We start from the raw sequence: 26452 nt of genomic DNA on the forward strand, positions 1-26452 counted from the left end.
GATCTCTGTGGATTTTCTGAATCGCGTTCATACATTCACAAAGAACACATTCAACGAATTGGGTAAATGAGATGTTATGAGATGTTGGCTTTATGTTGAGGCAGTGACCAGGGTGCAAGTCTCCATGTTCTGTTTGTTTAATTGTCTTGTATCTGATAGTAAATGACAGCTGAAGGGAGACACACAAATGGGGCCGGCCCAAATATCTACTATGCAAGAACAAAAAATGTGCCACAGTCTCCCTAAATGGGTACGTTTCTAGAGTCTCCACTATTAACCACTTGTTTACTGGGCACCTAAACCCACCCCCCACCCCCGCCCAGACCAATTTTCAGCTCTGGGTTTTTTACTTTTTGTTAAAAAAAATTTAAAAAGACCGAAAATTTTTTTTTTTAAATACCAAACCTTTTTATATTTTGTTATTCAATTTTGCAAACAGGTAATTTTTCTCCTTCATTGATGTATGCTGATGAAGCTACACTGATGGGCACTGATAGGCTGCACTGATGGGCACCGATAGGCTGCATTGATGGGCACTGATAAGGCAACACTGATGGGCACTGATAAGGCAACACTGATGGGCACTGATAAGGTGGCACTGATGGGCACTAATAGGCGGAATTGGTGGGTACTGATGAGGTGGCATTGGTGGGCACTGATAGGTGGCATTGGTGGGCACTCACAGGTGGCACTGATGGCTTGCACTGACGGGTTTCACTGATGGGCGGCACTGAAGGGTATTGATAGATGGCACTGAAGGGCACTAATAGGTGGCACTGATAGGTGGCACTGATAGCTGGCACTGATGGACACTGATGGGTGGCAGTGATGGGCACTTATCAGCACTGGTAGTTGACACTGATAGGCAGCACTGCTAGGTGGCACTGATGAGGCACTTAATGGCACCACTGGTGGGTATTGATAGGTGGCACTCATAGGCATTGATAGGTGGCACTTATTACTGGCACTGATGTACTGGTGGACACTGATTGGTGGGCACTGATTCATGGTGCTGGCAGGTGGTACTGGTGGGCACATATGAAGCGGCTTCACCTCTTCCTCTTCGGGACCGATGACCCTTCAACAGAAGCCAGTGATCGGCTTTTTTCTCCTCATGCTGTCAGCGTGAGAAGAAAAAAAAAACAATTACCTATCTTCTGTTTACATCACGTGATCATCTGTCATTGGCTGACAGCTGATCACGTGGTAAGGGGTCGGGATCGACCCCTTACTCCGATCTGTGATCACCCGATTCTTACTGACTCGGGTGATCACAACGCGCGCCGCACGCGCCATTCAGGGGGGTGTGGCGAGCATGCAAAGGGGAGGACGTCTATTGACGGCCTCCCGGTGGAGCAGATCCGTGCTGTGCACCCCATGGAATGAATATGCCTGGAGTGCGGCCTTTCCCCCTTTTTATAATCTGTTGCAGACTGAGGACACCTGGAGCAGGTAAAATCTCTGGATTGAAGGTGAATATTGCAGCAAAGCTGGTTTTCTTTTATTGGTGGATTTAATTTTTTACTATCTTTAAATAAACACATAAAACACAAATGGGAAAGCATTGTAACAGCAATAAAAGCTACAGTAGGTCTGTCATAGAAATGAATGAGCTTATGTCTAAACCAAAACAGCAGATTTATAAGAGGTGGACCAAATACCAAAAACATGTCATCATTATATCATTATCCATATGATTGTATGGAGCCGATTCAGTCTCTCCTACAAAGGTGTCCTACAAGTCCCGGACTGTGTGTAGGGTTCTGCCGCCATGTTCTCCAGAGGAGAAGTCTACTTTTCTATGAGGGTGAAGAAGGTAGAAATCTATTTCATACTTCAGACTACTTTATAAAGGTTTGTGAGACAGGTGGAATCCGTATTCAAGCCTGTACTAGGATCTACAACGTGGGTGCTCTGGCTCTCTGATGTTCTCCGACCATCAAACACAAGCATCACCTAATAGTAGAGCCGGCAACTCCTCAGTCCATGCAAATTTCTTTATTGATAGATGGTAGTGAGTAAAAAAGCCAGGGGCTTATGTGTTTTGGCTGAAAGCCTTGATCACCGCACCTGTGCCGTGATCAAGGCTTTTAGCTGAAATGCGTAAGCCCCTGTCCTGTATAGATTGGTTCTCACTTAATAATAATAAACCTTTTAATTGCCTATTTTTTGTACTAATAAAATATATTTTTATATATAAAATCTCTGTTTCCAATGTGTTTGCACCCAAAAATCCCCCCCCCCCAAAAAAACCTCTCTGTATCTATTGAATATTCAGGGATGTTGGCGCCTTTTTTGAATTTGCACAAATCCATATCACCCCCCTCCCTTCTGAATGTACCCAAGTTGAGAGCTGCTTGATGAATCCTATGCCTCCTACACGTCCGATAAGGGTATTGATGGATGGAGAAACCTGTAGTTCCACTTTGGAGCTTTTAGACACTGAGCTGATGTCTAAATGTGTCAAGTTAACTGCTTCCCGACCAGCCACCGCAGTTATACTGTGGCAGGTTGGCTCCCTTGGGTGAGCCGTTGTAGCTGTACATCGGCCGCTTTAAGACCACTGCTCCCGCAGCTCGACGACTGAGCTGATACGCGTGCCCTGCGGTCGCGATGTCCGCAGGTCACCCATGATCGCTCCACACAAAGACAAAACGGAGGTCTGTCAATGTAAATAGACAGATCTCCATTATGTCAGGGGTGAGTAGGCTGATCTGTTGTTCCTATTGCTTAGGAACAACAATCTCCCCCCCCCAGGCAGTCCCATCCCCCCACAGTTAGAAACACTCCCTAGGACACACATTTAACCCCTTTATCGCCTCCTAGTGTTAACCCCTTCCCTGCCAATGACATTTATACAGTAATCAGTGGCTATTTTTAGCTCTGATCGCTGTATAAATGTCAATGGTCCCAAAATAGTGTCAAAAGTGTCCGATCTGTCCGCCGCAATATTGCAGTCCTGCTAAAAATTGCAGATCTCCGCCATTACTAGTAAAAAAAAAATAATAATAATAAAAATGACATAAATCTATCCCCTATTTTTTAGACGCTATAACTTTTGCGCAAACCAATCAATTAACGCTTATTGCGATTTTTTTACCAAAAATATGTAGAAGAATACATATCGGCCTAAACTGAGGAAAAAAATTGTCTTTAAAAAAATGTGGGGGGGGATATTTATTATAGCAAAAGGTAAAAAATATAGTTTTTTTTTTTTTACATAATTGTCGCTCTTTCTTTTGTTTATAGCTCAAAAAATAAAAACCGTAGAGGTGATCAAATACCACCAAAAGAAAGCTCTATTTGTGGGAAAAAAAGGACGTCAATTTTGTTTGGGTACAGCATCGCACGACCGCGCAATTGTCAGTTAAAATGTCGAAGTGCCATATCGCAAAAAATGGCCTGGTAATTTGGGGCCAAATCTTGCGGGGCTGACGTGTTTAAAGGGGTTGTAAAGGTAGAAGGTACATTCTATGCATTAAGATAATAAGCCTTCTGTGTGTAACAGCCACCTTCAGCCCCCCTAAAACTTAGTTGATATGTTTGAAAACTGTTGATCTCCTTTATGGTTTTTCCCAACGCATTTCAGGATTTCGGTGTTGATCCTTTCATCAGGGACATTAGGCAAATAACAAACTATAATAAAAGTCTTCTTAGTATATGAAAACTAGGGATGAACTTTCTGTTCAGGTCGAGCATGAGTTCGACTCGAACATTGGTTGTTCTCCCGTTCGTCGAAAACCGAATATTATGGGCTGTTCATGCCAAATTTGAGCAGCGCGCAAAGCCCCATAATGCACTGCGAGAGCATTGCTGTATGATGATTGGCCAGAGCATGCACCATGACCTGCATGTTTTGGCCAATCACAGCGCCCTCAGCTAAGAGAGCCATGGCTCAGGGGGACTAAGTCCACGCCCCACACTATATAAGGCTGCCTGCACGTTGGCCTCATGTAGTGTGCCGCATGGCCTCCCTGATCCTGTAAAACCTGCAAAAGGTCCCTCGGATTTGTGGTATCAAAGAGAGGGATCATTACTGGCTGGCAACCCTTCTTGATCCACATTACAAGGGTAAGGTTGCGAAACTTATCCAGCCTTTGCAGAGGGAGCAGAGGATGAAACATCTTCAGGAGGCCTTGCAGAAAGGTTTGTGCAATGCATTTCCAGAGCCGGGGAGGTTACAATTTCCTGGTCCTCTTGGACAATGTGTTGCTGAGGCTTCGGTCAGTCACAGAAGGAGCGGTGGAGAAGGTGGCCATCTGACCAATGCTTTCAGACAATTCTTTAATCCACAGCCCCAAGGCCTGATCGGTTCCAGCAACCATCGCCAGCATCTGATTTACATGGTGCAGGAATACCTAGGGGCAAGATCAGACTTGGAGACCTTTCCAACCGAAAAGCCACTGGGTTACTGGGTCTTGAGGATGGATCACTGTCCAGAGTTTGCACAATATGCAACTGAGCTACTGGCCTGTCCTGCATTCCAGTGTTTTTTCTGAACACACATTCAGTACTGCTGGAGGCTTTGTAACCGATGATGTCACCCATTATTCTGATTAGCTCTTAGCTAATGATCGTACGGTCCATAAGTCCAGCTTGGTGTGGCTTAGGATTTGCAAAATCAAGATTTGTCAGAAAGCTCTGAAGAGAGGGCTCAGCCTTAGCAGTCAGATTTTGCTAAAGTTTGGTAGAAATTGTTGAAGAATTTGTTTTAAGACCGTGTAGCATCTGCCAGTTTAAAGTGGACGTTGAGTCAAAACCTAACTAACTATAAACCTACTCTGCCACATTCTAAGCCTAATCTTTCTAGCCTTCTAAAGCAAAAATCACTATACTTACCTATTCTGCAGTCGCTCCGGTCCAGTCTTCAGCGGTGGATGGTGTGTGCAGCAGAAAAACCGACAATGGCTGTGAAATGCCTTGGAAGTGACGTCACCTACTATGGGGCTTTCATTGTTGACTGCCTCTCCAGCACACTGAAGCCACCGCTGACAGCTGATGCTAGGACCATAGCATCTGCAGAATAGGTAAGTATAGGGATTTTTGCTTTACAGGGCCAGATAGATTAGGCTTAGAATGTGGCTGAGAGTAGGATTCGAGTTAGTTAGGTTTTGACTTTACTTCCACTTTAAGTCTAGGTAATGCTGGAACATGGGGTCTAGGGTTACAGTTATTGGCCAAGAGAGATTCAAATTTATTTAGCCACGTGAAAAGTGATGTGCCCACCGCAGTGACTTCTCTAATGTAGTAGTCAGACCTTTTACTCGGTGTGCACATGTTCTGTTTTATGAAGAAGAGTAGGGATTGTGTTGGCTTACCAAAGCTCAGCAGGCCTTACTGTAGGTGTAGACTCCATAAGCTTATTATGGGCCTTCTTCAGTCATGAGAAACGTTGGATAAGGAATCCTCTGATAGAAGCTTAATGTGCCGCCCAGTTTATAGAGGGAGAAGTATCATCTGTTTTATTAACTGCAAAATTAGTTTTAAGGCGTAGATCAATATGAATGCAATAGGAATTGGTATCCCATTAGGAATTAATTTAAATGCCAATGAAGTCCTTTAAGTGTGGTTGTGAGATTGGAGATTCAACCACCATATTGTGTTTTTTTTCCCTCCTAGTTAGAAGAGTTAGGTAAATTTCGTTTTTGGTTCCTCTATAGCCAGTAGAGCAGGTTAATTGCTTTTGGCTGTTCTACATTCCACAGGTTGCAGGTTTGATTGTTCTTCCCTACATTCTAGAACTCTCTGGGCAGTTCTGGGACATAGGTGTGAAGTAACCAAATAGGCAGCATGAATATTTATGCTACCTCAGCCAATCCCTGGTCAGAATGGTGACCAGCAGGGGGCTGAGGTGTGCATAAACAGTTTGGGACCTAGAACAGCGGGATCCTTTGTCTGGTGGCGAGAGACCCAGTCTGGAGGGGGCTATCCGGTAGGGACAGTTTAAACACTGTCCCAGCTCAGGGAGAGCTGGGTGGGCTGATTGCTGAAGCTGCGGTAACAGTCTGGAGTAGAGTCCACTGAGGATCTGGCCAGGAGGCTCATGGTGCAAAGTCTGGTTGATGCTGGCAAGAAGGATCCATGTATACAGGGACACAGTGAGTAAATGCCTGAGAGATTCTGGAGAGACTGTTGCTTTGTTGTCCTCTATTTGTGATTGGTACATATTTGCTGGTTCAGGTCTGTTTCTAGTGTGAATCTGAAGCTGTTTGTCCACATCCTCTTACACTAGTGGCCTACTTTGCAGAAGTTAAATCCACTAGAGGGTGTTTTCTACTTTGCATTAGCTCTGCAGTATCCCAAGTTCTTCAACCAATAAACCCAAAAAATAAACTTCTGTTTGGTTATTGTGTGGAGAGACTGAGAAACTGCTGTGGCCCGGCTCCCATGCACCTAGTAGGGAGTAGAAACTGGGACAAACAGTGGGACCAGCTTGGAATGGTTATAGACCTCTGTCAGTTTTTTGCCATCCGTGTCCCATTGGGGAGATTTGCCTTCACTTTCTGTCCCATAGCCAAAACAGGAAGTATGAGGAAATCCCTCCAAAGTGAGGAAATCCCTGCTAATTAAGGGAATACATACCCCCCCTCCCAGCAGAACTAGTGTCCCCATCGGAAAAGATTTCCCCTCGATACTGTTCTGGGGAATAACCCAAAGTTTAGGATTTTCTTTTACTTTCACCTTTGATGATAGGGAATCTCCCTAACGGGGGCAGAAGTAGCAATAAGATTCTAACAGGTGTTCTCATCCATCTCCAGTCTGTCCAAAACAAAAGAGTAAAGTTTTGCCCTAAGTCCCATAGCATTTATAGATGTTATCTCAACCATTTTGGATAATGTCTGTGATTCTTAGAAGGTTCTTCATGGACCCCATGTACAAAGAAAAATATATCAAGCTAATATGCTTATAAAGGACATAAAGAACCAAGAGAGTCAATATACGTAAATCAGTGATGAGAGGGGAATGATTTGAACAAACAATGCAGAACATCATGAAACAGTAATGAACAATGAACTAATAAAATACACAATGGGCGTGTGGTTGGTGTCCTCCTTCTGATGGGGTGAATAAATAGCCCCTGAACAAGAGGTATCCCAATCTCCCGACCCATTATACGGAAGGCTGCTGACTGGTGAGTGAGAAACGTAAGGCAGGAGGGTGAGTAGCATTACGTTTTGGGGACTTCTGACCAATCATTAGAATTGTAGGAGGCTGGAGTTTTGCCTGTTGGTGGGGGAGAAGAAGAATCCTGCAATAGACCCTATACACTGAGGCAGAAGATGCCATCATTCGGAGTCATTATGGGTAGGATTTTAGTTTGATGAGAGATAAGCAGCTTAGGTGGATATTCCCATTTGTAGGAATTCTTCTGCCCCCAGAGATCATCTGTTACACATTTGAATGGTTTCTGTTTCTCAATGCAGTAGATGCAGAAATATTTGAACATAGAGAGATGTTTCTATGGCTTTGGGAGTTTACCAATTTTCCTGGAGGTGGACAGGAGTCGATCTTTTATGTGGAAGAAATGTTCTCTAACTAGTCAATCTCCCGGGAGCGCAGGTGGGATATGTTCAGGCTTAACAATTCTGTGTGCCCCATCAATAATAATTTCCTGGGGAGAGCTCAAATGTAGAATGATTTCATAGAACTGCTGAAGATTTGGAATCAGTTCAGTCTGGGTTATCTCCTCTGGTATGACCCTGAATTTAAGGTTTCTTCTTGATTTGTCCTCAAGATCAGCAATTTTATCCCTGAGCCCTCTTATCTAATGAGCTTGTGCCTGGTAAGCATCAACCAGCTCTTCTTCTACTTGGCCTATTTATGTTTGCATGTGGGGGAATGTAAGTTGTAAATCTTGTTGGATTTCCTGTGCAGGGACAGAAGTATTTGTTTTGCCATGTTGGCAGAGGCTGGTGTGTTTTGTGCAGCAGGGAGGTCGGATAGAAGGATGGAGTGATCAGGCTGATCTAAAAAGAAATTCAAGAATCGAGGTGCAATTCTCTACCATGGCAGACACCCCCCATATTATATTTAATTTTTTTTGTTTCTTGACATGTTTTCTTATCTTTTACCTGTGTTTTAAAACTCCTCAGTAGTCTATATACTATTTATTATAAAATGCACAAACCTCCACCAGAAGATACAAGTATAAATAAAGGCAAAACCTTTTTTTTTTAGTTTTGGATAGAGTGGAGAGGGATTACAACCCTTTTCAGTTTGTATTGCTGTCTGTGTCCCCGTTAAAGTGGAGTTCCACCTAAAAGTTGAAGCTCCGCTGATCTTCCTCCTCCCCCTTTTAGGGGGGAGAGGGGAAAGGGTACGTGTTTTTGACAGGTACCCATCCCCACTTCCGGGAGACTGGGCCGCGGTGACATCCCTCAGAAGTTAGGCCCCCTCCTCCTTCCTCTGCCGCCGGGTCAGTTAGAAAGCACAGCTTTTGCGCATGCACAGTAGGCAACAAGCTGTGAAGCCGAAAGGCTTCACTGCTGATTTCCCCTACCATGAATGGCGGCAGCGCAGCACCCAAGAGCCGAAAATCAGCTGTGGTGCCTACATGGCAGGCTCTTTAGACAGGTAAGTGTCCTTATATTAAAAGTCAGCAGCTACAGAATTTGTAGCTACTGATTTAAAATTTTTTTTCCCCAGGTTGGAACACCGCTTTACGGAGATTCCCCTCTCTATTAGTCCTGTTTACCATTGTCATTGAAAGTGAAGGAAATCCCAAATTTTGGGATGTCATAGAGGGGAAATCTTCTGATGGGGACACTAGTTCTGGTGACCTGGGGGCCCCCAAGAAATTCCCTTAATTTACAGGGATTTCCTCTCACATCCTGTTTGGTTATGGGTGGGCTTAATTCAAGAAAGAATATCTCATGAGATAATTGAATCAGGTGACACATTTTCTCCAATTATCCAATGAGATAATAGTGAAGGGAAATCTCTGCAATGAGACACAGATGGCAAAACAAAAAAAAAATATCTGACAGGTTAAAATCCTCTCTTTCTCTATCCAAAATGAAAAAAATTATATTTTTTATCCAATGCATATTTTCAGTGCAAGCAAACACAATATGATACCCAATTTTTTGGTAATATATAAAATATGGGGTTGCACCGAGTAAATAGATACCAAACATGTCAAGCCTAAAAATGACGTGAAATTGCAAAAAAAAAAAAAAAAAAAAATGATGGTACCCAAGATTCTCCATAAGGGATGATTTAAAAGCCTTTACAGGTTATCAGTTTAAATATAGACGTAAAATCTTATTTATGTTTACATACACGTGCTTGCCTTATACTGCGTTTTTTATATGAGGTGTGTACAGGGGGGATGGAGTGCTTTACATTTTTATATTATTTTTACTCATCTTATACAATGTTTTATTTTGTACACTTTTTTTTTTTACTTTATTGGTATCACAAGTGGGCTAACAAGACCTCTATGCATAGTTGTCAATTTCTTTTTTTAATTTTTTTCCCAGAGACACCTTTTTTTTCTGTGTGTCAAGCCACCCACTGAAGGGGAAGTGTGAACTTACATTAAGGGTAGGGCATTTATTTATATAGGTGTGGTTCTAATACAGGCATATTATTACCTTACAGTGCCTGGAGAAAGTATTCATACCCCTTGAAATTCTCCACATTTTGTCATGTTACAACCAAAAACGTAAATGTATTTTATTGGGATTTTTTGCGATAGACCAACACAAAGTAGCAAAGAAATGCTGCAGAGATCCACAGCTCAGGTGGGAGAATCTGTCCACAGGACAACTATTAGTCGTGCTCTCCACAAATCTGCCCTTTATGGAAGAGTGACAAGAAGAAAGACATTGGTGAAAGAAAGTCATAAGAAGTCCTGTTTGTAGTTTGTGAGAAGCCATGTGGAGGACACAGCAAACATGTGGAAGAAGGTGCTCTGGTCAGATGAGACCAAAATTCAACTTTTTGGCCTAAAAGCACAATGCTATGTATGGTAGAAATCTAACACTGCACATCACCCTGAACACACCATCCCCACTGTAAAACATGGTGGTGGCAGCATCATGTGGTGGGTATGCTTTTCTTCAGCAGGGACAGGGAAGCTGATCAGAGTTGATAGGAAGATGGATGGAGACAAATACAGGGCAATCTTAGAAGAAAACCTGTTAGAGTCTACAAAAGACTTGAGACTGGGGCGGAGGTTCACCTTCAAGCAGGACAACGACTCTAAACATACAGCCAGAGCTACAATAGAATGGTTTAGATCAAAGCATATTCATGTGTTGGAATGACCCAGTCACAGTCCAGACCTAAATCACATTGAGAATCTGTGGCAAGACTTGAAAATTGCTGTTCACAGACACTATCCATACAATCTGACAGAGCTTGAGATATTTTGCACAGAAGAATGGGCAAATATGTCCCTCTCTAGATGTGCAAAGCTTTGCCCAATCAGGGCTCAGAATGCACTGTGCAGCATGCAGTGCATTGTGGGGCACTCGGCAGGCAAACATCACGCTGGACTCCCAGCAAATTCGGTTGTTCACCGAATGGGGGAACAGGCGATGTTAGGACCAAACTTTTGCTCGGCCCGAACCATTCACCCAATACTACTGGTTACAGGTTCATAGCCAAATATCAATTAGTCCTCTGGAGAGATATTTCCTTTCCTCTGGTAATTGTTGCCAGTTCTGACTGGTCAATCCTGGGAGCCTTCTCTGTGAGAACATAAAAAAATTGGTAATGCCCCCAGTCGTTTAATATGGATACTTAAAAATATTTGACAAGAAAGGGTCAGACTCTCTTCCTCCACACTGTATTTATTATTGTTCAGTTGAACTTCTACCCAGAGATTGCATTCATTGGAATCTTCCCTTTATCAGATGATTATTGATGAGAATATTGAAAAAGGTTCATTAATCCTGCTTCTCCTTGGGGCACAATCACAATATCTGTGGAAAGCCATGGAAAGGAATGACCGCCCTCCTTACCCTTTTATCAATTACATGGTCCTCAACAAACAACAAATAACAAACAAACAAATAACACTAAAGACATTAGCAACTCCTGTTAGTTCCCAAGGTTTTCCAAAGATTGAGGTCCTCTAAGGTTTTCACCAAGCTTAACTTCTAAGAGTCCTGGGGGTAGATGAATGAAAGACAACATTTTGCATCCAGTTTGTCTGAGTACACCATGATGCCCTTTGGGCTCTGTAATGCCCCTGAAACACACATCCAATCACTGTCCAGATCATTCTGCCTTAACCTTTGTAACAAGAGTACACCCCATCTTAGCCAATGAAACCACAAACCTACTAATTCTTTCTCTGGTTATCTCTTGCCTCGACTATTGCAATTCCCTGCTCATTGGTCTACCTCTACAGAGGCTTCCCCCTCTTCAGTTCATCATGAATGCTGCTGCCAGACTCACCATCTTACCAGTCATTCAGTGTCCACCACCCTTCTCTGCCAATCCCTACATTGGCTTACGCTCACCCAACTAATAAAGGTCAAGATACTAAAAACAACCTTCAAAGCTGTCCACAACTCTGCACCCAGCTACATCACAATTCCAACCAAACCATTCTCTTTTCTTCTCCCAAGACCCTTCTGCTGTCTAATTTCCTTGTTACCTCTTCCCATGGCATTTCCAGATCTTTTCCACAGCCTTTCCCATTTTCTGGAACTCCCTACCCCAGTCTGTCTGATTATCTCCTACTCTGTTCTCCTGGAAGTGATTTTTGAAAACCCTTCCCTTCAAAGAGGCCTATCCTGTCCCCATTTTGTAAAGTGCCCTGAAAAATCTTAGCAATATATAAATCCTGTGTGATAATAATATGTAATTGATGTACTGTGATAAATGGAATAATTTGGGATTTCAAAACTCAGTGATAGTCTTTACAAGTAACCTTCTCCTGTCACACCTGATTCCTTATATCTTTTCTTCCATAGCAGGCTTGCCAAATTTGCTCAAGGTATCCGGATAGGTGTATGAAAATTGTCCTTATAGCAAGCCTGGAGCTCTCCTCTTATTGGCTGACTGAGTGTATGTAAGCTGTACAGACCTTACAATTCTCATCATAGCCAAGAATAGCCGAAAATGTCAATCCTGTGGGTCCTGTCCTGTCCTGCCTGGTCCTGCTCAGCGGAGAATATGGTGAGTACATACATTGTAAGTTTGTGGCACATTGTAACATACTGTATGTAGGGATGAGCCCTTCATACAGAGACCAAGAACAGATTGGGTTGATTCTTGAGGGTCTCAAAATGGCTATGGAGAGTAACTATTTTTGGTACAAAAAGAACTATTATGTTCAGACTAAGGGGGTGGCAATGGGAGCTCGTTACACTCCCAGTGTCGCCAACCTCTTTATGAACAAGTGGGAGGAGGAACACATCTATGAGAGTGAACAACCACAATTAATATTCTACTGAAGATACATAGATGATGTTATTATCTTATGGGAAGGACTGGACATTTACACTATGAGTGTCCCTCCTTTCCATCCATCCACATGCTGATATCCCGTGATTTAACACACCATGGAAGAGATCCCTGCATTGGATACCTGGAACAAAGGCTATCAAAGTGCAGCTATCTGGTGAGTGTGGAAACTGAGAGGGGAGCACGAGTGTTGATCACTTTTTGCACAGTTGTGACGAGTCTGTCGTATATAGTCACTGTGGAACTTGGCACCGGTCACTTTGGAGAGTCACGTTTATGGACATTGATTGCACAAGTCACTTTGGACTATTACAGGATATTACACATTTATTTTGTGTTGCTTTTTATACACATATGTTTCCTTTACTAGCACTTCAATAGTTTTTTTATGGATGAAGATTTTGGTACATAGCAATTATTGCATATAATTTTCATAGTTTTACAAGGTAGTATCTGGATTTGATATAGTGGGCAGACGTGTCTGGAAGTTCCCCACCTAGACCACTGGGGGCATGGTAGTCCATTTGTCCTCCCGTGGATAATGTTATTCTAACTAAGCAAGTAGCTAGATGAACTAATGCTGTGAGAACTTTTAGTTCACTCCCAATGAGTTATATACAGTGGGGATGGAAAGTATTCAGACTCCCTTAAATTTTTCACTCTTTGTTATATTGCAGCCATTTGCTAAAATCATGTAAGTTCATTTTTTTCCTCATTAATGTACACACAGCCCCCCATATTGTACACACAGCACCCCATATTGTACACACAGCCCCCCATATTGTACACACAGCACCCCATATTGTACACACAGCACCCCATATTGACAGAAAAACACAGAATTGTTGACATTTTTGCAGATTTATTACAAAAGAAAAACTGAAATATCACATGGTCCTAAGTATTCAGACCCTTTGCTCAGTATTTAGTAGAAGACCCTTTTGATGAGTCTTTTTGGGAAAGATGCAGCAAGTTTTTCACACCTGGATTTGGGGATCCTCTGCCATTCCTCCTTGCAGATCCTCTCCAGTTCTGTCAGGTTGGATGGTAAACATTGGTGGACAGCCATTTTTAGGTCTCTCCAGAGATGCTCAATTGGGTTTAAGTCAGGGCTCTGGCTGGGCCATTCAAGAACAGTCACGGAGTTGTTGTGAAGCCACTCCTTCGTTATTTTAGCTGTGTGCTTAGGGTCATTGTCTTGTTGGAAGGTAAACCTTCGGCCCAGTCTGAGGTCCTGAGCACTCTGGAGAAGGTTTTCGTCCAGGATATCCCTGTACTTGGCCGCATTCATCTTTCCCTCGATTGCAACCAGTCGTCCTGTCCCTGCAGCTGAAAAACACCCCCACAGCATGATGCTGCCACCACCATGCTTCACTGTTGGGACTGTATTGGACAGGTGATGAGCAGTGCCTGGTTTTCTCCACACATACTGCTTAGAATTAAGGCCATAAAGTTCTATCTTGGTCTCATCAGACCAGAGAATCTTATTTCTCACCATCTTGGAGTCCTTCAGGTGTTTTTTAGCAAACCCCATGCAGGCTTTCATGTGTCTTGCACTGAGAAGAGGCTTCCGTTGGGCCACTCTGCCATAAAGCTCCGACTGGTGGAGGGCTGCAGTGATGGTTGACTTTCTACAACTTTCTCCCATCTCCCGACTGCATCTCTGGAGCTCAGCCACAGTGATCTTTGGGTTCTTCTTTACCTCTCTCACCAAGGCTCTTCTCCCCCAATAGCTCAGTTTGGCCGGACGGCCAGCTCTAGGAAGGGTTCTGGTTCATACCAAACGTCTTACATTTAAGGATTATGGAGGCCACTGTGCTCTTAGGAACCTTAAGTGCAGCAGAAATTTTTTGTAACCTTGGCCAGATCTGTGCCTTGCCACAATTCTGTCTCTGAGCTCTTCAGGCAGTTCCTTTGACCTCATGATTCTCATTTGCTCTGACATGCACTGTGAGCTGTAAGGTCTTCTACAGACAGGTGTGTGGCTTTCCTAATCAAGTTCAATCAGTATAATCAAACACAGCTGGACTCAAATAAAGGTGTAGAACCATCATAAGGATGATCAGAAGAAATGGACAGCACCTGAGTTATATATATGAGTGTCACAGCAAAGGGTCTGAATACTTAGGACCATGTGATATTTCAGTTTTTCTTTTTAATAAATCTGCAAAAATGTCAACAATTCTGTGTTTTTCTGTCAATATGGGGGGCTGTGTGTACAATATGGGGTGCTGTGTGTACAATATGGGGTGCTGTGTGTACAATATGGGGGGCTGTGTGTACAATATGGGGTGATGTGTGTACAATATGAGGTGCTGTGTGTACAATATGGGGTGCTGTGTGTACAATATGGGGTGCTGTGTGTATAATATGGGGTGCTGTGTGTACAATATGGGGTGCTGTGTGTACAATATGGGGTGCTGTGTGTACAATATGGGGTGCTGTGTGTACATTAATGAGGAAAAAAAAATAACTTAAATGATTTTAGCAAATGGCTGCAATATAACAAAAGAGTGAAAAATTTAAGGGGGTCTGAATACTTTCCATCCCCACTGTATATCTATATAAATATCTATATATAGATACATATTCTTATCAGCAACTTTATTATGTTTACGGATGAAGATTTTTTTTGGCACATAACACTATTTGCATTTTTGAACACCACTTTTTATCCTTTATTTTTATTGATGACGTTTTTGGCACGATAGGATCATTTGGAGTCTTGGTAACAATTTGCACTTGCACACGCACTTTAGCACATTTCCAAGATTGCTTTGGTCAATCTATTACTAAGTCTCTTGGCAGTGCCACCTACCTCTTTATATTGCACTCTACTTCACGTGGTGAAGGTTCCAGGGGAGGCAGCAGCCATATTTACACCTAAGCGTGGAACTATACATATACAGTATATAGATGTTGCGTTGTATTATATGGTAGTGTGTAACAATGTATTACTGGCAGTTATAATAGGAATGTGTTTATTTTCTCAGGTTTAGGCGTTCCTGTCATCAGGCCCTTTATCTATGGTTACGAAAGGCTTGTGAATGGTGCAAACACCGTCTCTTATTCTAGGCCATGGCAGCAGCCTATTCAGGTATAATCACTCCTTTCTGTAGGGGTCCCCCAAGGCTCTGTCCCTGGAACCCTTCTCTTCTCTATCCACACCTCCTCATTTTGTCATTTGATAACCTTCTATGGCTCTCAGTACCAGCTCTATGCTAATGACACCCAAATCTATCTCTCTACTCCCCACCGCACCCCTTCAGTCTTCTCTCACATTACTTACTTACTAACTGACAAATCAGTATCACACCACACCACTTCTTCAAACTCAATCTTTCTAAAACTGAGCTCATAATTCTCGTCCACCCCTCCCCCACCCATGCCCACCTCCATTACTTTCAATAAAGATCAATAATACAACTATAAGTCCCTCCCCTCATGGCAGGGTGCTATGCGCAATTCTGGACTCTGACCTGTCCTATCAGCCCCAAATCCAATTGTTGTCATAACTTTGTAGCCTTCACCTCAACATTATCTTCAAAATCTGCCCCTTCTCAGCCAATGAAACCACTAAGCTACTCATTCACTCCCTTGTTATCACTCACCTTGACTATTGCAACTCCCTTCTCATACGACTGCCTCAGCATAGGCTATCCTCCCTTTAGTCTATCATGATTGCTATTCCCATGCTCATTTCACTTACCAGCTTCTCAGGGTCTCTGCCAATCTTTCCACTGGCTTCCATTCCATGTCTGCCACTTTTCTCTGCCAATCCCTCCAATGGCCTCCATTCAGTGTCCTCCAACTCTCTCTGCCAATCCCTCCACTGGCCTCCATTCAGTGTCCTCAGCCCCTTTTTGCTAGTCCCTTCACTGGCTTCCATTCCATGTCTGCCACTTTTCTCTGCCAATCCCTCCAATGGCCTCCATTCAGTGTCCTCAGCCCCTTTTTTCTAGTCCCTTCACTGGCTTCCATTTAGTGTCCTCCACCCCTCTCTGCCAATCCCTCCACTGGCTTCCATTCAGTGTCCTCCACCCCTCTCTGCCAATCCCTCCACTGGCTTCCATTCAATGTCCTCCATCCCTCTCTGCCAATCCCTCCACTGGCTTCCATTCAGTGTCCTCCGCCCCTTTTTGCTAGTCCCTTCACTGGCTTCCATTTAGTGTCCTCCACCCCTCTCTGCCAGTCCCTTCACTGGCTTCCATTCAGTGTCCTCCACCCCTCTCTGCCAATCCCTCCACTGGCTTCTATTCAGTGTCCTCCACCCCTCTCTGCCAATCCCTCCACTGGCTTTCATTCAGTGTCCTCCACCCCTATCTGCCAATCACTCCACTGGTTTCCATTCAGTGTCCTCCATCTCTCTCTGCCAATCTCTCCCTTGTTATTACTCACCTTGACTATTGCAGCTCCCTTCTCAAGGCATTCTTTGCCAGTCCCTTCACTGGCTTCTATTCAGTGTCCTCCACCCCTCTATACCAATCCCTCCACTGGCCTCCACTCAGTGTCCTCCACCCCTCTCTACCAATCCCTCCACTGGCTTCCATTCAGTGTCCTCCACCCCTCTCTACCAATCCCTCCACTGGCTTCCATTCAGTGTCCTCCACCCCTGTCTACCAATCCCTCTACTGGCTTCCATTCAGTGTCCTCCACCCCTCTCTGCCAATCCCTCTACTGGTTTCCATTCAGTGTCCTCCATCTCTCTCTGCCAATCTCTCCCTTGTTATTACTCACCTTGACTATTGCAGCTCCCTTCTCAAGGCATTCTTTGCCAGTTCCTTCACTGGCTTGTATTCAGTGTCCTCCACCCCTTTATGCCAATTCCTCCACTGGCCTCCACTCAGTGTCCTTCACCCCTCTATACCAATCCCTCTACTGGCTTCCATTCAGTGTCCTCCACCCCTCTTTGCCAATCCCTCCACTGGCTTCCATTCAGTGTCCTCCACCCCTCTCTGCCAATCCCTCTACTGGCTTCCATTCAATGTCCTTGACCCCTTTCTGTCAATCCCTCCACTGGCTTACATTTATGGTCCTCCACCCTTTATGCCAATCCCTCCACTGTCCTCCACTCAGTGTCCTCCACCCCTCTCTGCCAATCCCTCCTCTGGCTTCCATGCAGTGCCCTTCACCCCTCTCTACCAATCCATCTACTGGCTTCCAATTCCCCAACAACAACAACAAAAATTCTCAATGCTAACAACAACATACCAAGCCATCCACAACCCAATTAACATCTCCAGTCTTGTCTCAATATATCACTCAAGCCGTCCTCTCCAATAATCCCAAGACCTCCTGCTCTCTAGAATCTCCCTTATGACCTTCTTCAATGCTCACCTTCAGTAAAGGGGTGGAGGGGTAGGTGAGAAAATGTGTCACAACAAAAAATGTCAAGGGGCATAAGATGGCACTAGAAGTACCTAGGAGATGAGCCGTTGGCAAACTGAGAAGGTAGACGCCTGCCAAACATCAAAGAGTGAAGATATGTGTAGAAGACTTCTCCTTCTATCCCCTATGGCAAAATCTCTCTATATTCCAAGAAAAGAATGCAGTCTTGCTGGCATGGATACATATATCCAATAGGAGAGCTGAAGGTGCTGCTTTGGATTTCTGCCAGTGTTAGCAGCATGTCTGACTGCCTAGAAAACTACAGTGCCTTGAAAAAGTATTCATACCCCTTGAAATTTTCCACATTTTGTCATGTTACAAACAAAAACGTAAATGTATTTTATTGGGATTTTATTTGATAGACCAACACAAAGTGGAACATAATTGTGAAGTGAAAGGAAAATGATAAATGGTTTTCATTTTTTTTTACAAATAAATATGTGAAAAGTGTGGGGGGGCATTTGTATGGCGCCCCCCCTGAATCAATACTTTGTAGAACCCCCTTTCTCTGCAATTACAGCTGCAAGTCTTTTTGGGGATGTCTCTACCAGCTTACACATCTAGAGAGGGACATTTTGCCCATTCTTCTTTGCAAAATAGCTCAAGCTTTGTGATTGGATGGAGAGCGTCTGTGAACAGCAATTTTCAAGTCTTGCCACAGATTATCAATGTGATTTAGGTCTGGACTGTGACTGGGCCATTCTAACACATGAATATGCTTTGATCTAAACCATTCCATTGTAGCTCTGGCTGGATGTTTCAGGTCGTTGTCCTGCTTGAAGGTGAACCTCCGCCCCAGTCTCAAGTCTTTTGCAGACTCTAACAGGTTTTCTTCTAAGATTATCCTGTATTTGTCTCCATCCATCTTCCCATCAACTCTGACCAGCTTCCCTGTCCCTGCTGAAGAAAAGCATCCACATGATTCTACCACCACCATGTTTCAAGGTGGGGATGGTGTGTTCAGGGTGATGTGCAGTGTTAGTTTACGGCCATACATAGCATTTTGCTTTTGGGCCAAAAAGCTCAATTTTGGTCTCATCTGACCAGAGCACCTTCTTCCACATGTTTTCTGTGTCCCCCACATGGCTTCTGCCAAACTGCAAACAGGACTTCTTATGACTTTCTTTTAACAATGTCTTTCTTCTTGTCACCATAAAGGGCAGATTTGTGGAGAGCACGACTAATTTTATTGTCCTGTGGACAGATTCTCCCACCTGAGCTGTGGATCTCTGCAGCTCCTCCAGAGTTACCATGGAAATCTTGGCTGCTTCTCTGATGAATGCTCTCCTTGGCCGTCCGGTCAGTTTAGGTGGACGGCCATGTCTTGATAGGTTTGCGGTTGTGCCATACTCTTTCCATTTTCCGATGATGGATTGAACAGAGCTCCATGAGATGTTCAAAGCTTGGGAGATTTTTTATAATGTAACCCTGCTTTATACTTCTCCACAACTTTATCCCTGACCTGTCTGGTGTGTTCCTCTGCCTTCATGATGCTGTTTGTTCACTAAGGTTCTCTAACAAACCTCTGAGGGCTTTGCAGTACAGCTATATTATAAATACTATAAATACTGAGATTAAATTACACACTGGTGGACTCTATTTACTAATTAGGTGACTTCTGAAGGCAATTGGCTCCACTCGTTTTTAGTTAGAGATATCAGAATAAAGGGGGCTGAATACAAATGCACGCCTCACTTTTTAGATATTTATTTGTAAAAAATTTTCAAAACCACCTATAATTTTCCTTCCACTTCTCAATTTTTTGCCACTTTGTGTTGGTCTATCACATAAAATCCCAATAAAATACATTTACGTTTTTGGTTGTAACAAAATGTGGAAAACTTCAAGGGGTATGAATACTTTTTGAAGGCACTGTACTTATGTGATCTTAAGCTAAAAGGAAAGTTTTGGAGTCCAGAATGGCGGGTCCTTTTCTCCATGGGGTAGGTGAAGTGGTCTGTATATAAAACAATGACTTCATGATTCTTCTTCCACAGACATCTTCCCACTATTGCGGTGGTTCCATTATAAACAGTCTCTGGGTTGTCACTACTACCCAGTGCACATTCGGGTGAGTCTTATATTATTATTATTATTATTATTATTATACGGGATTTATATAGCGCCAACAGTTTGCGCAGCGCTTTGCAACGTGAGGGCAGACACTACACTTACAATACAAATCAATACAGGAGGGATCAGAGGGCCCTGCTCATTAGAGCTTACAATCTAGAAGGGAGGGTCAAGTGGAAACAAAAAGGTAATAACTGTGGGGGGTGAGCTGATGGAAAAAATGAAAATACAATTGTTAGGTGTTATATGATAATATATTATTATATGAAAATATTCTACTACAAAGTCAGTGTTCACTGCAATGCTTCACTGGTAATTTGTCCTTCCGGAGCCTCTGGTTTATAGACCAGATACATCCTAAATATAGAGCCATTTATCCAACTGTCTATCCAGAGCCTCTGGTTTATAGACCGGATAAATCCTAAATATAGAGCCATTTATCCAACTGTCCATCCAGAGCCTCTGGTTTATAGACCGGATATATCCTAAATATAGAACCATCTATCCAACTGTCCATCCAGTGCCTCTGGTCTATAGACCGGATAAATCCTAAATATAGAGCCATTTATCCAACTGTCCATCCAGAGCCTCTGGTTTATAGACCGGATATATCCTAAATATAGAACCATCTATCCAACTGTCCATCCAGTGCCTCTGGTCTATAGACCAGATAAATCCTAAATATAGAGCCATTTATCCAACTGTCCATCCAGAGCCTCTGGTTTATAGACCGGATATATCCTAAATATAGAACCATTTATCCAAATGTCCATCAAGAGCCTCTGGTTTATGGACCAGACACATCCTAAATATAGAACCATTTATCCAACTGTCCATCCAGAGCCTCTGGTTTATAGACCGGATACATCCTAAATATAGAACCATTTATCCAACTGTCCATCCAGAGCCTCTGGTCTATAGACCGGATACATCCTAAATATAGATCCATTTATCCAACTGTCCATCCAGAGCCTCTGGTCTATAGACCAGATACATCCTAAATATAGAGCCATTTATCCAACTGTCCATCGAGAGCCTCTGGTTTATGGACCAGATACATCTTAAATATAGAACCATTTATCCAACTGTCCATCCAGAGCCTCTGGTCTATAGACCGGATACATCCTAAATAGAGAACCATTTATCCAACTGTCCATCCAGAGCCTCTGGTCTATAGACCGGATACATCCTAAATATAGAAACATTTATCCAACTGTCCATCCAGAGCCTCTGGTTTATGGACCAGATACATCCTAAATATAGAACCATTTATCCAACTGTCCATCCAGAGCCTCTGGTCTATAGACCGGATACATCCTAAATATAGAGCCATTTATCCAACTGTCCATCCAGAGCCTCTGGTTTATGGACCAGATGCATCCTAAATATAGAACCATTTATCCAACTGTCCCTCCAGAGCCTCTGGTTTATAGACCAGATACATCCTAAATATAGAGCCATTTATTAAACTGTCCAGAGCTAAAAAACACAAAGAATCCTGCGAGCCACCAGGAAGCAGATGCCCGGTAAATATAGAAAAAGAAAGAAAAAGCTGCCGGCGTTAAACACGTCTCGTAAATCGTACAAACATAAACAAGTAAATACTACGCCGCGCTATACAAATGATCTCATCATGTAAATAGATAAAAAAAGGTATTGGATCGATATAAGATACAGCAGCTAAAATCATAATAATTCATTAAATGAGGAGAGTGCTGTGTTAGGTATTATGCACTACAAACAGGAATAAGATACCAAATGCTTAACATAAAAAAACACACAAATATTGATCAGTAGTGAAGTGCCAACAAATAAATAAGGGAGTGGAAAATCAAATCACAGTAAGTATATAGTGCTCATGTGAAAAAACATATAGATTCATAAAATACATAAAAGTCCATAAATTGTGTATATATAAAATATAAAAAAATAATAAAGTGCTCATGTGCAGACAAAGTGTCCTGCTGTGCTTCTAATCAATACGCTGAGTATTCTGGTAGGTGATCAAATGTGCCAAATGTGCCAAGGTGTCCTCCCTTTGCTGATCCCCTAGGTAGTGAGCGCTCACCTTGGAGCGTGCGACTTTGCAATTAAGCTGAGTCTAAACACGCATTTGAACCTCCTCTGGGCTCAGAAGGGAAAAGACTGCATCCAGGGCTCCTCGGTGAAAATACCTCCGTTTTATGCAAAAAGATAAAAGCACTTGATAGTGTAATAAAGCTTGAACAATTTATTGAACACAAGTAAAACAAACCCCAATGCAGGGTACTCACATTTAAAAAGTACGTCTGGTGCACCACTTTATTGCCAGCAATAATCACTGGAATAAGATACCGGAAAGGTATGGGGGTGATGTGCGTCTGATGTGCATGTAGACTGCTTTTCATGCCGTCCTGTCCCCTCCCCGACACGTATTCGATACAGGGAATTACATATCTACTTCAGGCGGAATAAATTGGACGGCAGATGTCTCATTCATATATAGCGCCGGCAGCCAGAGCCTCTGGTTTATAGACCGGATACATCCTAAATATAGAACCATTTATCCAACTGTCCTTCCAGAACCTCTGGTTTATAGACCTGATACATCCTAAATATAGAGCCATTTATCCAACTGTCCATCCAGAGCCTCTGGTTTATAGACCAGGCACATCCTAAATATAGAACCATTTATCCAATTGTCCATCCAGAACCTCTGGTTTATAGACCGGATACATCCTAAATATAGAGCCATTTATCCAACTGTCCATCCAGAGCCTCTGGTTTATAGACCGGATACATCCTAAATATAGAGCCATTTATCCAATTGTCCATCCAGAACCTCTGGTTTATAGACCGGATACATCCTAAATATAGAGCCATTTATCCAACTGTCCATCCAGAGCCTCTGGTTTATAGACCAGGCACATCCTAAATATAGAACCATTTATCCAACTGTCCATCCAGAGCCTCTGGTCTATAGACCAGATACATCCTAAATATAGAACCATTTATCCAATTTTCCATCCAGAACCTCTGGTTTATAGACAAGATACATCCTAAATATAGAACCATTTATCCAATTTTCCATCCAGAACCTCTGGTTTATAGACAAGATACATCCTAAATATAGAGCCATTTATCCAACTGTCCATCCAGAGCCTCTGGTTTATGGACCAGATACATCCTAAATATAGAACCATTTATCCAACTGTCTATCCAGAACCTCTGGTTTATAGACCAAATACATCCTAAATATAGAGCCATTTATCCAACTGTCCATCCAGAGCCTCTGGTTTATGGACCAGATAAATCCTAAATATAGAACCATTTATCCAACTTTCCATCCAGAGCCTCTGTGTCATGACCTTGCAGTAATACATTCATGACCTGTCTGTCTCTTACCTGGTCTGTGTATCAGCCTTGAGGTTTGTACTCTCACACCTGCATGCTTAAGTAATCTTCCCTCTGTGTGGCTCCACCCTAGCCTTAACAGGAACCACTATTTAACACTGTATTCTCCAAGCCTGGCTTGCCGTGCAATATTGTGTGTTTGGCCTCCTGTTTGCCGTGTGCTGTAAGTTTGTCTCTGTCACCAATCTTGGCGTGTTCCCGACTATTCCTGTCTGCTTGTGACTCTGACCTTTGGCGCGTTCTCGACTATCCCTGTTTGCCTGTGACCCTGACTTTTGGCATGTTCTCTGTTATCCTTGTCTGCTAGTCTCCCCGACATTTGGCTACCTCCTTACTATTCCTTGCTGTCCTGGGCTGCTGTTTCCTCTCTATCCTCCTGTAGCCTACCGTGAGCGTGAGCTGGGAGACCCTGGGGGCCGCGACCTGGAGCCAGTTGCAGCCCAGTCCATCCTCACCACTAGAGGCTCTGGTGAACACCAATTGGCTCTTAGACTCCGCGCCCTGGGGAATCTATGCTCTAACTCACTGTGGGATCCGTGTTGGTGCTCCAGGGGACCTGGCTTCCTGAACCACCCCAAGTTCCATCTGCATAAGTCAGCCTTAGGGTCCACTATCATAGCGGTGAACTCCTGACCCCAACGGGGTGCATCTGTCACCTGGATACAGGTGACCTGACAGTTTGCACGGCCATGGACCCGTCTGATGTGCCGCTACCTGCCGATGATCAGCTGCAGGGCATAGTCCACAGACTCGAGACCCAGGAATGTAATCAGAACCAGGTGATGCGATTCCTTCAGGATTTGGCTTCCCGCTTTGAACAACTTCAAGCCTCTTTAGGCTCCCCGGTTCCACAACCGCAATCAGCTGCCGTATCAACTCCGCTTGCAGTAGCAGCCGCTAACCCTTTGCACTTACCAGCTCCGTCACGTTACTTTGGGGATTCCAAGGCCTGCAGAGGGTTCCTTAGCCAGTGTACTATTCATTTCGAACACCAACCCCAAAACTTCAAGTCTGATCGGGCAAAGGTAGCCTATATTATTTCTCTCCTGTCCTGCGAGGCTTTAGCTTGGGCTGCCCCTATATGGGAGAGGAAAGACCCAGTGGTTTCCAGCCTCTCTAATTTTCTGAAACTCTTCCGGAATATCTTTGAGGAACCAGGTCGTGTGTCTCTTCAGCGGCCAGCGCCCTCTTACGTCTCCGCCAAGAGTCTGCTTCTATGGGACAGTATGCTCTTCCTTTCCGCATACTGACAGCTGAGCTGAGCTGCAACAATGAGGCCTTAGTCAGGGTGCATCTGTCACCTGGATACAGGTGACCTGACACTCTGGTTTATAGACCGGATACATACTAAATATAGAACCATTTATCCAACTGTCCATCCAGAGCCTCTGGTTTATAGACCAGATACACCCTAAATATAGAGAAATGTATCCAACTGTCCATCCAGAGCCTCTGGATTATAGACCAGATACATTCTAAATATGGAGTCATTTATCTAGTTGACATACCACTGTTAGCTTCCACCAGTATATAGCAGGGATGTGCAGTCAGGGGAGGCAGGTGGCAGAGCCTCACCTGCCATGAACATGAAAAAAAACATTGATACCGGGTTCCTTGCACAGCCTGTCAGAAGATACATACAGAGCAGCCAGTTTAAATCCAAGCCGGCACACTCTGTTTGCAGAAGACTGAGAGGATGAGCTCACAGTGCCTCTCCTCACTTCTCAAAGAGAGAACTCACTCTAGGCATCTGTACCTGAATAATACCTTCCTTGCCAAGGGTGCCGGCTCAGAATGTAGAATGCATAGGAGCAAATAAAGATCTGGGTAGCCAAAAACAGAATAAAATTGCAAACCACTAACACGTTTCACACCACTCTCACTGGTGCTTAATCAGAGCTGTGAGAGCAGTGTGAAACGCGTTAGCAGTTTGCAACTTTATTCTGTTTTTTGTACGGACTGTATCCTCAATAAAGGAAACTATTATTTTTGGAGTGCGGCTATCCGGATCTTTATTTGCTCATATGCATTCTCCTCACCTCTTCTCAGAGGCACTGAGCTCAATGGACAGCTTGGAGCCTTGGACCAATGGTAAAGTACCATTTGCCGAAGCTGTCCAATAAAAATGCTGCAGTGGAGCCACGCCTCTCACTGCAGTGTCATAGAAGGGGGCGTGTCTAAAAGACAAATGCTCCCTTCCAGCCCAGCCCTCTTATCTACAAGGAAAAAAAACATTAATGTGTATAAGATTTACCCACAATCCCATGTTTTTCTCACACAGTTAAGAGGGAGAATGAGAATCTGCTGCTGAAAAGGTACAAGATAAATCATATATTGTTATAACATAATAATTGATTATTTATCTATTTACTGTGAAATGACTGGTTGGAATTTATAACTTCAAACTCCAGTATATAAGGGTGGGGGTAGACGTGAAGTAATTATAACTCCACGGAGGCACCGTCCCTGGTAGATACAAGATTCCACTACAAGAAGGGATAAAGTGGGACTTTACATGTGCCTCAGTGGAGTATGAGTAATAATTTAGAACACTTTTAAAAAGTATAGAAAAACTTTATTTGCCATCCTTGGATGGAGACTTTAAAAACATATTACAGTCTGAAGGAGAATACAGTTTACTGTTTCTTCAGTCCAAGGTGTGGAGATCCTGGTATAAGATGTTAGGGATACGGCCTACGGGTTTCGCGGGAAGCTTCCCACTTCGTCAGGACCTTTAAAGCAGCACAGAAAGCATGTAAATATTAGAAATCTCCTAAAGATACACACGGGTTACATACGCCACCATGGTCAGAACGAGAGCAATAATTCTAGCACTAGACCTCCTCTGCAACTCTAAACATGTAACCTGTACAAAATTTTAAAGCGTCGCCTATGGAGATTTTACTGTACTGAAAAGTACTGAAGTTTGGCACCATTCCACGTGTGTGCGCAATTTTAAAGCGTGACGCATTGGGTATCTTTTTATTCGGCGTAACATCATCTTTCATAGTATATAAAAAAATTGGGATAACTTTAGTGTTCGTTTTTTTTTTTTATTATTATTATTATGCATGAAACAGTATCTTTTAAAAAAAACGCATTTGAAAAATTGCAGCGAAAATACCGTGTGACATAAATAGTTGCAACAAGCGCTATTTTAATCCCTAAGGTGTCT

At 43.3% G+C, this 26452-nt stretch overlaps 1 long non-coding RNA gene across 3 annotated transcripts in view; it reads left to right on the forward strand.

Annotated features, from left to right (window-relative positions):
* The first annotated feature begins 7078 nt into the window (after positions 1-7078).
* The window catches only part of LOC141124156 (uncharacterized), a 50865-nt gene continuing 31491 nt past the window's right edge, over positions 7079-26452 (forward strand). Inside the window, exons 1-5 of one of the 3 annotated variants that reach the window (XR_012240783.1) lie at positions 7079-7158; positions 11931-12135; positions 15417-15520; positions 19809-19882; positions 25559-25592. This is a non-coding gene — a long non-coding RNA (uncharacterized lncRNA). The remainder of the gene's footprint in view (positions 7159-11930; positions 12136-15416; positions 15521-19808; positions 19883-25558; positions 25593-26452) is intronic. The other 2 variants (XR_012240784.1, XR_012240785.1) reach the window with 2 other exon arrangements.

This window comes from Aquarana catesbeiana, linkage group LG01, assembly GCF_042186555.1.
Source record: "Aquarana catesbeiana isolate 2022-GZ linkage group LG01, ASM4218655v1, whole genome shotgun sequence".
NCBI lineage: Eukaryota > Metazoa > Chordata > Amphibia > Anura > Ranidae > Aquarana > Aquarana catesbeiana.